General features: G+C 34.5%; 1 protein-coding gene and 1 long non-coding RNA gene across 2 annotated transcripts in view; both read right to left on the bottom strand.

The window, feature by feature from the left end:
- The window catches only part of LOC148598718 (proton-coupled zinc antiporter SLC30A2-like), a 30241-nt gene extending 28821 nt beyond the window's left edge, over nucleotides 1–1420 (bottom strand). The window contains exon 1 of the mRNA XM_088560492.1: nucleotides 1289–1420. The gene's annotated coding sequence lies outside the window, so the exon portion shown is untranslated. The remainder of the gene's footprint in view (nucleotides 1–1288) is intronic.
- A 163-nt stretch (nucleotides 1421–1583) lies between these two features.
- On the bottom strand, nucleotides 1584–11972 carry LOC148598719 (uncharacterized). The gene is made up of 3 exons (XR_015918376.1): nucleotides 11722–11972; nucleotides 9373–9513; nucleotides 1584–2700 (listed from the first exon to the last, which is right to left on the bottom strand). It is a non-coding gene; the product is annotated as an uncharacterized LOC148598719 (long non-coding RNA).
- Nucleotides 11973–13728: the final 1756 nt, after the last annotated feature.

Genomic DNA, 13728 nt, shown 5'->3' on the forward strand with positions numbered 1-13728 from the left:
ATTTTTGTCGTTCCCTCCGCGGGACTCGAACTCGTACCGCTGTAACATCTATGGCAACACTGCCTTCACTAAGTCCAGTACCGGTATATATAGAGTCGTCACATTCTGAGACGTTTGTATAATATTGATTTGTTGTGACATGCATCATTAATTTGATCCTCTGTCCTACATAATAACATCTAAATGAAGTGTCCCGTACTACCATACATCGTGTACTAAGTTACAGCCCTAGATTAATCCTACGAGGAGGAATGACCCGGCCAGCGAAAGCTATTTTTTATATAGCCTAGCTGGCCGAGTGGTCTAGGGCGCTGGACTTAGTGCAGGCGGTATTTCAAGACATTTATTTTTCTTGTTACCTGATTCAACCTAATTCAAGAGCAGATCCAGAACTTTTTTGATTTCTTACACAGGAGTATAAAATCTCGTACGGCGCAGATGAATTGTTATAGAGAAAGCATTTGGCTGCATGTAAACCTGAATATACTAACGGACATAAAAGACACCCCTCATGTCTTTCTTAATGATGAAATAAAACACGACTGGGTATAAAAGCCACCAAGCCGCAGAATGTGTAACTGAAAATTGGAGAGTCCACCCAATTTGATCGACCTTTCGTGTCAATGCATACGATTGTATGCACAGAAAATGGTTGACATGTCTGCTGGCATATATCAGCACACCTCGTCATTGGTTTACAGCTTACAACTGATGTTGCATATATGCTTGTTGAACACAGTCCACAAAAGAATTACCAGTCTTTCAATCGTAGGTAATTTACATGGTAGCTCAACAATTTCTAAAGAAGTACCCAATAATCAGATGTTTTGGCATGGAAAAGAAACATTCCAATAGCTAAGTTGTTCTGAACAAGATCAACTGTTTGCTTTGGTTGCACTAGTACTAAGCGATGGAACATTTTTCGTAAATTGGCTGGAATTTTGAATCGACAATTGGTGTTTTTCTGATTGCGTTTCCAGGTTTTTAATTTTACTACAGCTTACCTCTCCACAAACATGAAATGCGGTACTAACTTTTGAGTGGATGGAATCCTTTCCATCAATTTTTTCAGCATTCATGTCAACTTTGACATCATATTGGCGGAAAACAATGGGAGTATAAGTACAAACATGCAAAGCTTGTCAGCTACCAGGGGCGGATTCAGGCGGGGGTGTTGCGGGTGTGCGCCCCACTAAAATTTGCAAAGCATGGGATGTCAGGGGTAGATTTAGGCGATTTTAGGTTGAAACTTTAATTTCTCGCTAATTTTACCACAAAAAATACCTACATTGCACCCACTTTGACTCGCTCCGCTCGGCGAATTTTAACTGTGCTCCCTCCAATCTAAAATCCTGGATCCGACCCTGACTACCATCTAACCTCGTGATATCAAGCATACTTTCTAAGAAAGTAAAACTGAAACTTTCAAGTACAGTATTTGGGTTTTGTTTGAATAATGTTTTCGTGGAGTGGACGCAAACATCAGTAGTTGAATAACTCTTTTTTCAACTTTGAAACTGAAAGCTCTGAGTGTCTAAATCAACGTAAGATAATTACTTCATACAAAGTTTAAATTCCCCATGATTCATATCAACAACTATGTTATCCCCGAAATATTTAAAGAAAAAGGATAGAGTTAAATCTAAAAGAAGCGACTTCAAATGATTTGTCTTTTTGCAGAAATGATTTGTACAATGTATTTTTCCAGCATGAGACCATATTTTCAGATTGAATAACTCTTAACTTACATTGTATAAATTAAATAAGTAACGTATGCGTTTCGTAAATGGTACACGAACAAGTCCTCATTTGATTTCTTCTTTTTTTCGAATCTTTCACGCTAAAGGTAAACAGTATTTTGAAATGCAAATGAATATGATGGAATTTTCGATCTTTTTAAGGGTTTTATTTTTTGCATAAAATGCAAGACGACCAATTGTGTTATGTGTTAGATCTAGTCAATCTATTTGTACACGTTTGCAAATACGTAGTTTCTACTTGAGTCTGTTTTCTCAACTTTAACTCTAATGAAAGACTCGATTGAGATTGAAGGTTTTGTTAACTTATATGAGACCTATATCAGCTTTTGTGATGCATAATTTTGTTTGAAAGAATTTCATCGAATTCAATAAGTAGCATCTGTGTGTGTGCCTTAAAGCATTCATAAAAGTGGTGGAACATTTTAGCAGTTGATGCAGTTAGTTTCTGCTGTGTGACAATTTGTTATTTACGACAACGATGCAAATTTATGGGCTTTCGTGCACGTTTTGGGGGCAGGGCTATGCATTCAACGGGACTGGGACTCGATCATGATATGCAAATATTTTGTTTTTTTAAGGAATATTCCAATTACGCAATGAATAAAACAAATCCGGGATAAAAACGAAACAAATCAGGAAGACCGCTCTACTGCCATTTAATTTAAAAGCCGGTAAAAATATAAAGTCACATCATCGATACTCATTAAGTGAATTAATCGCTTCACTATAATCGAAATCAGTGTGAAGAAATTAGGTTTCATGTTTGTATAGTGTTTATTAAGAAATGTTGGCGTATACATCTAGAGTTGCCTCATACTACACATCACTCTAGAATCTCAAACTTTTCATGTTTTTAAAAATATTCTCCCAGCACAAAACTCGTCCAATTTGCTATTACTTTCTTCTCACAACATCTAGTGAAACTTTTAAGTGATAGCCACTGAAAAGAAATCAAGCAAAAATCATAAGAGTGATTTTGATAAATACCATCAGTAATTATAATTATAAGTAAATTCATGAAAATATACATGTACATATTTCAACCACGTGATATTGAAGAAAGAAAATCTTCCATTGTTGGGAAATATTGTTACATGTACACATAATTTCGAGCAAAATAGGGTAAAAATAAAATTTGGGCGGTTATAACCGTCCAAGGTTTTTACTGGTTTTAGGCCACCCGGTCAATATTACCACTGTTCGACAGAAGTTTGGCAAACAATATTCCTGTCATTATTGATATTGTTTTTTGTCCTACTAAAATGTTATTTATTATTATACAATAAATATCTACCATATTTCAAGGTTCTAACTTATTACTCTTAAAATATCTCTGTCAGTTGTATTAATACAGAAATAAAATTTTCTTTCTCTAAAATAATTCACATTTACCTTAATTAAATTGTAACAAATTTTACAAAAATGTACAGTGTACTTCATGAGCTCATTTTTGATTCAAAAACTGTTTGCAATAGGTAACGTAAGTACATGTAAAAGTAGAATAGGTTACTTTTTGCCTGTCATTGTTAAAACAACATCCCCTCATAACGAGAACAATCATAACAGTGGTTTGAAGCTGTACGATAAAGCTGCATTAGCTGTCAAATTTGTTCAGTTTTGATTCTACTGAATTTTGCTGATTAAATGAAATAAGTTTGTAGTAAAGCAATTGAAGTAATAAATGTCGATGATACCTTCAGAATATTGTGAAAACAACGTGTTTTTTTAATCAAAGAAGATTGATAGCTCAGACCTAACTACATGTATTTTTCGCCATTACTTCCGAAGATTGCCGACAGGACATTAACTTGAGTTAAAAATACTTTAACCTTGGTAAAAAATAACAATTTAAAACGAATACAAAGATAAGCACGTGTCTTTTTAACAATTCTTTTCATCTATTTTTTTTATTAGTTTTCAAATCAATAATGACAGTTACTGACCATATTTGTGCAACATTATATCACAATACGTAAATTTTAAAAGGATCCTTCCATTATATTCGAACTTTTGTATTTTATGGCTTGAATTCGACGGTCTCCCTTGCCATTGATTACCACTTTCGCTTAGCAATCAGATTTGTTTTTAAAAAGAGAGACCCTTTCAGCACATGCGTGGATTAAGATCACCAGAATTCACATGCATACGGATTTATCTAGGTCGATTTTTTGTCTTGCAAGACAATAAATATATAGACATCTATTTCATGTATTTAGCACATTTTATTTTTGGATATCGAATGAAATTATACTGGAAAAGTACAATTTGGAAGAAATAATCCAAATTAAGGTGTATTGCAACAGAAACAAAAATTCACGAAAGTGACAGCTAATGCAGGTTTAATAAATATGTCATTTCATACTGGCCCAGTAACAGTTTGAGGTCTGTCAAATTGGTCGAGGCGGTCGTATTGGTCCCGAGGCATCACAGAGGGCCAATACGGCTGTCGAGGCCAATATGATTGACCGAAACCTGTAACAGGGCCAATATGAAATTACATATTTATTGACAATTTTATTAACCAACTCAACTAGATGATTTGTAGAACAGTTGTTTTCGTGTTTTACCAAGAACATGTAGGTTTATCTGCATTATTCAGTCTTAAATACCCTTTTTTGTATAAAATGGAAGATTTTTTTTTTGTGTTTCTGCAGCTTGTAGTCCTGGTGATCAAAGTTCATTAAATTCAATTCTAATTCAAAATGGTGGTGTCAAACGACCGGAAGTTACATAATGTATGATGCCGTATTGGCCCAGGTTTGATCCATATTGGCCCTCTTTATTCATATTGGCCCTGTATGGATGCCCGGTTTGAATTCATATCAATTGGTCATTTTTGACATATTTTAACGTATTTTGGGTAGTTGGTTAATAAAATAAATTAGTCATTTCATGTACATGTACCAGCTAGGTAAAAATCTTCTAAATACAGAAAATGTTTGTTTGTTTGTTTGTTTGTTGGGGTTTAACGCCCGAGCAGCAATATTTCAGCTATATTCAGGCGATGAACATGAAATGGATGATAAAATGAACATGAAATGATGATGAAATGAAAAAATGGGACGGGACACAAGGACAATGGGATCGAGAAATTTTGATTGCCACTGGAAATAGGGAGAGGTGGGTAGGGTCTGGCAATTTAGCCTCCTGTGGCGGAGCCCTATGGTACCTACTCCGAGAGAATACCACAGTAGGGTTTTTAACGTGCGATGAAGGTGGCATCATTCCCAACACGGTTCGCCACTATGGTTTGCTGCCGGGTTTTCCGTATTATAGCCTGACAACCCCAGCATGTAACACGCCAGGGGTACCCCATTACATCACCTGGGGCACACAACCTAGTTGCTCTGTGGGCAAAGCGCCCTAGCCCCCGGCTAGGGTTCTAAGCACTATTTAGTCGCCTTTTACGACAAGCTTAGCGCTGCTGCAGGCCTATTCTTTTGACACCCGAATACAGAAAATGGCAAGTTTGCTTATGATATCGCTTTGGGACTTTTTTCCCATGTATGATTATTAGTTACCTAATGATTTATAATGCTGTTTGGACCCCCCCATTTCAGAACCTATGGATCCATCACTGTATGTTGATTTATATATGGACAATTGATGTCACAGTAGAAAACAATGCGATACATTTAATAATACATTACAAATATCAAAATTTTAAATATGAAATATTTCATTAATACTTTACTGCATATACCAGTATCCATAGAGTATACCTATATGTATATCACAACCCTATATAGGTATAAGGTTGTGATATAGGGTATGCGATAAAGGTCTAGGAGTGTGATATAGGGTAAACGATAAAGGTCTAGGAGTGTGATATAGGGTAAACGATAAAGGTCTAGGAGTGTGATATAGGGTAAACGATAAAGGTCTAGGAGTGTGATATAGGGTAAACGATACAGAACTTAAACGATCACTTATAATGTATATACAGAAAAGGTATATTTTAATCTAAATATATGATAAATAATGATACATAGCGTAAACCTAATAGTTGCCTTACAAGCCATCATTTGAAAAGGTTGTTTACTAATATTTGTTAATTTGATAGAGCTTACAAATATTAAAGTAGTTTGGGTTTTAGGAACATGTAACAGTGTACGTGTAATGTCCTCTGGTAGGGGTCACTCCAATATTTCTTTGTCAGAAAAAAAAAACCTATTCCATACATGTAAGGAGTGTTCCATCGATAATGATACACTACTACAAATAATAGCAACTACTCTATAAATACGAAAATAATTACAACAGATGATATAGGACAAGGATGTTTTGACTATCCATATAGTTTGTTATGTAATCTTAATTGACTTATTTGTGGTAAGTATGTTCGTTTTTCCCTATATATTGACAAAATTTGCAAGCTGGAAATTGGCAGCGATCGATCGATAAGTGTTTTTTACGGTCTTGACTATCCTTGCGGATCTCGCACGTCCACCCCTTGCGGGGATAGTGTTAGTAGATGTCTGTTAGGCAAAAAAGCTTTTGCCTGCACTTAATTTTGCCAATTTTTTTCTTTTTTTTTTTTTTTTTTGAGATAAAATACATCCAGGAGAGGCATAAAACGCTATCTCCGCGGAGCTTCGGTGGGGGGGGGACCTGCTTCCGGAATTTTGCCTACCCTTCAATTTGACCTGAGCTACGCTCCTGACCGAAGAACTCAGTCTAAGTAAATGTATGTCCTACTAGCGGCTGGGTTGCTCTGTTGACGCACTGGCCTACTCTCAGACCCCACGTTGGTCCAAGAGCGTTTCCCTACTCTAACTGTTTGGGAGTACGTCAACATGAAGAGTGAATGGCAGCTGCACGACCTATCACCTAATATATTGGAAGTGCGCCCCCACCTCACCCCGAGGTAATATCATGGCTCCTGTGTCCACTTGTGTCCCAAGGACATTGCGAGGATGATGTAATTAATGCATCCATGGACTGACAAAAATGTACTGCAAAATATTAAGTTATATAAAGTGCTTGCACTGACAAAACTACTAAATTCAATGCAAATCAAAGGTCAGCCACAATGCTAATGATTACAAATTTGAGAATGGGACAATTGTTTATAAAAAAAATGTAAACAAACCATTTTAACAAGATATTTAGGAAAATAAGCAGGTACTCCTTTTGCTTAAAAAGTTTGTTTGGCAACAAAAACGTGTAAATATAAATACGTTATTTCATTGGATACCACATTTTTGATAGTTGAAGGTCAACCACTGAACAAGATGAATATAGTGCATGGCATCCTTCCATCTTTTCCATTGAAACAGAGACATCGTTTATGTCTCTGCTTTAGAATTATACTAATTTAACAATTCGAACGTTTATTTTGTATTTTTAATAGTTCATTGTGTGCTACATGTATGCATATTTACTATTTTATTAATGTACATGTACATTTGCATGAAGGTATAACATACATGTACACATTCTTGTATTTTATATACATTTAAATTGGTTAAATTCCTAAATTCAAATCAGACAGACATGAACTGTACAAGGGCGGATCCATACACTTAGGAAAGAAGGGGTGCCAGCCAGGGCCACTGACATACATGTATAGAATATACATAAATTTAGGGTTGTCATCATGAACTCATTGATTGTTACGATGTATCCTTAATTCTGCACCATCGAAACTGATTTGTTCAACGTGTTCAATGGTTTTCCTTTCCTATTCTGCCTACCATGAACTTGACCTAATATGAGCAACTCGGCGGGTGTTTCTAGAAAAGTAGAGGACGTTTTTCCCACCAGTATACCTACTCCATGCTCTCTGTTTTTAATGAAGTCCGAGTTGCGCATTTACTTTTGTTACTTTGTATGTATTATTTTACTTACTATATGTTCTTGTTGCGTGTGTCTGTTTTCTACGTCCCTGGATTACTTTTTTTTAGTTCCGTTATAGAATCTGTGTTCCCTTGATTAATCTTCAAAAGTAGTGAGTATAAATCGTATGAACAAATTGAGAACTGTTACCATGTGCAAAAAATATTTTTATTAAAACTGTTCGCAAAAATACCTTTAATTTACAAATATTAGAACACTTTCGAACCTTTCGGTCCCAACTTGCCATCTTGTAATCACAGACCGGATCGTATTCAGACACTCTGAAAAGAGGGTTATCCAGAAAAAGGGTGCTAGGAAATAAATAGCCGTTTTTTGTCAATTTTACCCATGAAAAATTACAAATTTTCCAATAAGAAGGAGGATTGCCAATCCCATGCACCCTCCCTGGAACCGCCACTGTATTCATAAATGTTAACAGTATACTTACAACACAAAAAGTGTACATTGCAGCTCCCAAAAGCCGTTATTAAACCCCGACATTCCTATGAACAGGGCAAGATCTACAGGAATTCGTTGACAAAAACTTCTTGACTACGTTTTACTATCTTCTGCGAATGTTTGGGTCAATTTGATCAAAATAGTCCAGCTCAGCTCTCTGCGTCAAGATTTAAATAGCTAAATATCACGTAATCATTCCCGGCAATATTACAGTTCGACACATATTAAATAGCTTTAATATCATTATACGCCCATGTCTTACGTAAAGTAAAACATAACATATTAGAATGACAAGGAGTATGATCAGCGGCGGAGCGATATCTTTACGTGTAACCAGCGGTATGTTATTTTGCAGTTGGTAGTTATATGTGGAAATGTCTACCCTGGATACGTAACTTTGGTTGCCGACGATCTCTTCTAGTCTATAGTTCAGAGTATTGATAGCCGTCCTTGACAAAAATTACAAGAACAGCTTTGCACGAGAGAAGACGGCAAAGGTGCATTATAGCTACTTATTGTTGGAGGGGGCCGTGAAAAGACAGAATAATTAACAGTTAGTTGATTTACCCCAAGGAAATGAAACAAAGATGAAGCAGATACGTTTTTCGAGAACAACTATGAGTGAACAAGTGAAATGAAGCCTGATTCGGTGTCCTGGTGAAGTGACTTTAGCCATCTGTTAGTATTGATCAAGTATCGGAGTATGACTCTTTTATTTGGGTAGATAAAGAATTCGGTTTTTTTCTGTCTAGATTTAAGCCAGTAAGATACACTTAATTCTTGACGCCAGCGCACAGGTGGGCCATTGGGGGTGGCTTTTTAAAAACATATTTTTTTTAATGTTTGGACACTATTTAAACATACAAAATTAAAGCAATGTAAGTAATCATGTTATAACTCCTATAATTATAATTGTCTATTGTTTTATAATATATCCATTCATACATGAAATTTTGATTTAAGCATACATGTATTCAGTATCGAAGAGAACTGGGCAGCAGGCTAAGCCTAAATGAACACTCTTCATAGAGATAAGTATAATATAATAGTGCATCTAAATAAGGAAAATATATATAATGCAAGTCATTCAGACATGACCATATTGTCAATTGACTCTTTGATTTCGAAATGAAATTAATTCGACTAATAATGAAAATAAATCACAAATCTTATACATGTAAAGAATACTAATACATATATTATATATATTGTATGTATTTGTACCTTTTTAGTCCCCTTTTGCCAAGAATGAATGGTTGATTATATTGTAAAAAAAATGTTTAAATTACTTTCCAGATAGGCATTTTAAACATACCTCCCCAAAGGAGTGCTCTTTGATGTCTGGTAAATGTCCGCAGTCATTCCATGGCCAGTTTCTATTTCCTTCGAATCGATCAGTTTTGCCTCTTCTCCAATGTAAAATATGCAACAACATTTTGTTTTCGCCATTACGCCACTGCATGAAATGATGCATTAAATTTGAGATTTTAGAAATCATTTTATGTACATTAAATTTCGAATTACAAAATATAATGAGGATATGAAAATGGTACAATTTCAGTGAATTAGTCCATGAAAAGGTCCTTTACAAGAGGAACAGAGGATACCAATATAAATGCATACATGTATACAGTTCATATTATTTTTATTTATCATTTTTGGTTCAGAAATATTATAATTATACATTTTTATTATAATTAAATAACTTATCTCCCATTATGCATATCAGTACATACATGCAGAATAATTTTGTTTTATATTTAGACATTACATTGATGTACTTTATTTGTTTCAGAGAGGAATATAAATTCATGTACACGTCCGTGAGTGTAAATTCAACCGAGAAATTATACAGAGTGGATGCATAGGGGCTTGCTCCGACTATCAAATATGCAGCCCATTACTAGTGGTCTGCATATTTGGAAATGAGAGCAAGCTCCAGTGGTGGGTGGGAAATACAGGTTGCCTTAATAGTGCTGAGGACAGGTATCAAAAAGCGCTTTAATTTTCGTGTTAAACGGGCTGGAAAGTATACGGTTATATATCATATGTCAACGGAAAGATAAAGCAATGTAGCTTTTGAATATCTTAAAGTAAAAAAACGGTAAAGCTTTCTGTTATTTTGCATTAATTAGAGGAGGGGTCCAAGATCAATACATGTAAATCTAAATACACTTTGATAAGTAATTTTAGTTAAAGCGTGCATTGTAGGTATTCGGAAACATTAAAATGTAAAGATCATGTGTATATATAGATTTTCATAAATGTTAAAAAAAAACTTTTTTCCGAAAATTGCTGTTGATTTTTTTATTACTGTACAAAAATGTGCATAAAATTGGGTTTTAAATTATTAAGAAGATATAATATTACAATGTATAATTAAAGTATACGTTTCGCGAAACCCCGGGCAAGTCACTTCCCGTACACATATTGCCTCGAAAATTAAAAATTGAGATGTGGCACATTATTTTCATTCAAAAAACCAAATTTTACCCAAATCTCAGCATTTTTACGTTTTGGCGGGAAAATCATTCGTCATGGAAACAGCGACTTTATAATTTCATGGTCTTGAAATTCCAATATTTAGGAATTCATTTTCACCTAAGAAACTAAATTTCATCTAAATCGAACCATTTTTTTTTTAATTTTGGCGTGAAAATCGGTTGTCATTGCAACGAGCAATATATTGTTTCTATTTTTTTTGCATAATCTTGTTTCGCACGTTACGCCGTACCATTGTACCTGGGTACCTAGGCACCTAGGCCTCTGAGAGATTACATGTACAATATCCTATATTTTGACCTTTTTTTCCTAATTTGGCACCCATTTTGAAATGGCCGTTTTTCCAGAGTTTTGTAAACTTAAGGTACAACTTCAGACGGTACCAGATATGTGTGCAAAGTTTCATAAGAGTCGACAATAGGATTTTTGAGGATTTCTCCGGAAGTTAATTGATATGCAGACGGAAGAGGACGGAGTAATAATAATAATAATAATAATAATAATAATAATAATAATAATAATAATACTTATCATTATAATAATAAACAGAGTAAAAACAATAAGTCATCGACACTTCGCGGTCTGTGACTTAAAAAATATGTACCTAATAACAAATAAAATAAACACAACGTTCTCGATTCGATCTGCAACATGAGCTTTGATTTCAGTCTGACAAGGAGTTAAACTGTAGTACCGAGTAAGGATCTTTTATTAGATTTAGTCCTCTTACAGGTTACATGTGCCTTTATTATTTAATCAAAATGTTTAAACGTATCATTCCTTGAAATGGTCTACCTTCGGAAACATAGCATGCAGTTACAAGTTCAGTTACTTGGAATATATTGGAGGCATGCATTAGTCGTTTGCATTATGAACATCAACATTTTCTTAGACCTAACACCCAATAGTTTTAATAATAAATATTTGTTTTATCGTTTACACTTTCATCAAATCACATATACACACGTACACATGTAAATAAGTTAAAGGAAAGACTTTTGTATACGAAGCCCTCAGTATGGTAATAAAATGAATCTAATGATATAATTCTCCGAAAGGAAAACAAAAACAATAGGTAAAGGTACGTATCTACTTCACAAAAAAAAAACATAATAATAAAACATACAAAAACAACAAACGAAAAAATACAAACAAGTATTACCTTTCTAAAATGATACGGAGTGCTTCGCTGTGTCATATACATGTATTTAGTTGGTACAATAGTGTCGTTCGAAAATCCTTCTTTATGTAACGCGTATGTTTTAATATCGGCATTGTTCTAACAACTCGCAAATAGCAATCTATATGTAAACTTCTTTTAAAAGACTGTATATGAAACAACATACAAAAGTTCAACAATTATAAGTAGATATAGTTGGCTGAAAGAATCGTCATTTCAAACATCAGATATCAACACACAGTGTCCATGACAATTAACCGAGATAACACCAAACTGTGTGCATTTATATTTATAGATATTTCGTCATACAATTTAAGAATTAATTTTGCACTACAAACTGGTTTGGACATGAATATATTTCAAGCAGTTTGGGAAGTTTGACTTTTTTCCTGATAATTTGCGGATTAATGTAGGTTACAGACCACCAATTCAACCAATGAGCATTTGGAACGTACGCAAAAATAGTCCTACGCAGAAATTACCCCTGTTCCTCATAGTGCTGTGAAAAAAGTTCTCATCTTATTTAAAAAATTTAAACAGTTTCTGAAAGGAAAAACATTTCTGTACATTTTATAGGTGAATTTTGCTTCTTGTGATGTGAAGCCTAATCTCCATAATGATTTTTAAATATACCCCTATCTTGTGAAAACACTGGGATTTCCCATGCTATTTATAGACCCTTCACTTCCGGTGACCAGTACTGCACTGCAAGTCTGCTAACCCCACATGCCATTCTGAGGATTGTGAGCTGACATATGTAGAATCATGCTGATATATAGTCCTCTGCAGGTTAAAGTTAAGGTAAAGTCCAGAGAAGCCATTGAATATTGTGAAATTAGCATAGAAGCCTATGGGAAGTGGAATTAGTGGTTTTTAGCCTGTACACATTCTATTCCTTTTCATGAGGAACCGACATACACATTTTATTATTGCTTGATTGTTGTGAATCGGACCGAATCGTTAAACCGTTTCTGTTCTGATATTGGTGTTCAGCGGTTGACCAATAAAATATCATAAATTACTACTATCGAGTCGCAACTACTCGGCTATTTCCGCTACAAACTAAAAAAATAACCTCGGATGGAGAAAGGAGAATTTCTTCTTGAAATATTTGCCGGAATTGTAGTCATACGCGAATCAAAGTAGTTCTATCCACTAGGTGCACGCTAACAAATTTAGTTGGATAGCACTAGAAATAAAAACAACTCTTCCAAGAATTTTGGCGCGAAGCGAGGAGCTAAGAAAAGAGTAATGGTAAAAAATTCAACCAGTTTAACTATAATTTTAGAATCGGATCAGTCAAATTCCGGACAGATTCATCCGCCTAGTGCCTCCGTGGTTTTTTTTTTTTTTTTTTTTTTTGGCTGGAAAGGCTGAGATGTTTCGATTGCTTCTGATTGCAAGTATGTAATTTAATTTATTCAAAATGGCTTATATTAATTATCACATAATACTAAATGCTTCCAAAGCATTTAAGCGAAGCAAAAAGGTTTATCTTATTCTTGATAAATACTTAAATTAAGACAGTTTTTTTCTACAATGAACCTGCTTATTCTAGATAACTCCTTCCTTTGTTGACGTATTTTTTTTATTTTCGTTTTAGTTTGTAATAATGTCACTTTTACAACTTAAAAATGTAGGGAATCTGAACCATTTGGTGACACAGAAAAGTACTACTAGATATGAGTACGACGCAAAATTCACGAAATGCGGAATTGTTTTACAACTTTTAACATAGGCTCTGCGTAGTTTTGCTGTTCTAGCTAACAAGAATGGCATCTTCACATTGGTCGATATGTATGGGTCAAAATTTAATATACAAGTGTACGTGACTTTTAACGTGAGATGAATAGTTATTATTTTATGTGGAAAATCCCTTCACAAAATTTTTCACACCAACATGTCCATTTCACGAGACATTCACTCAAAAGAAAGGTAGTAAATGTGAAAAAAAATCTTTGATTATTTAAGGAGAAAAATCGATATTCA

This window comes from Perna viridis, chromosome 14 (assembly GCF_037379345.1).
Source record: "Perna viridis isolate PV_CMFRI_1.1 ecotype Kerala chromosome 14, ASM3737934v1, whole genome shotgun sequence".
NCBI classification, from domain to species: Eukaryota; Metazoa; Mollusca; class Bivalvia; order Mytilida; family Mytilidae; genus Perna; species Perna viridis.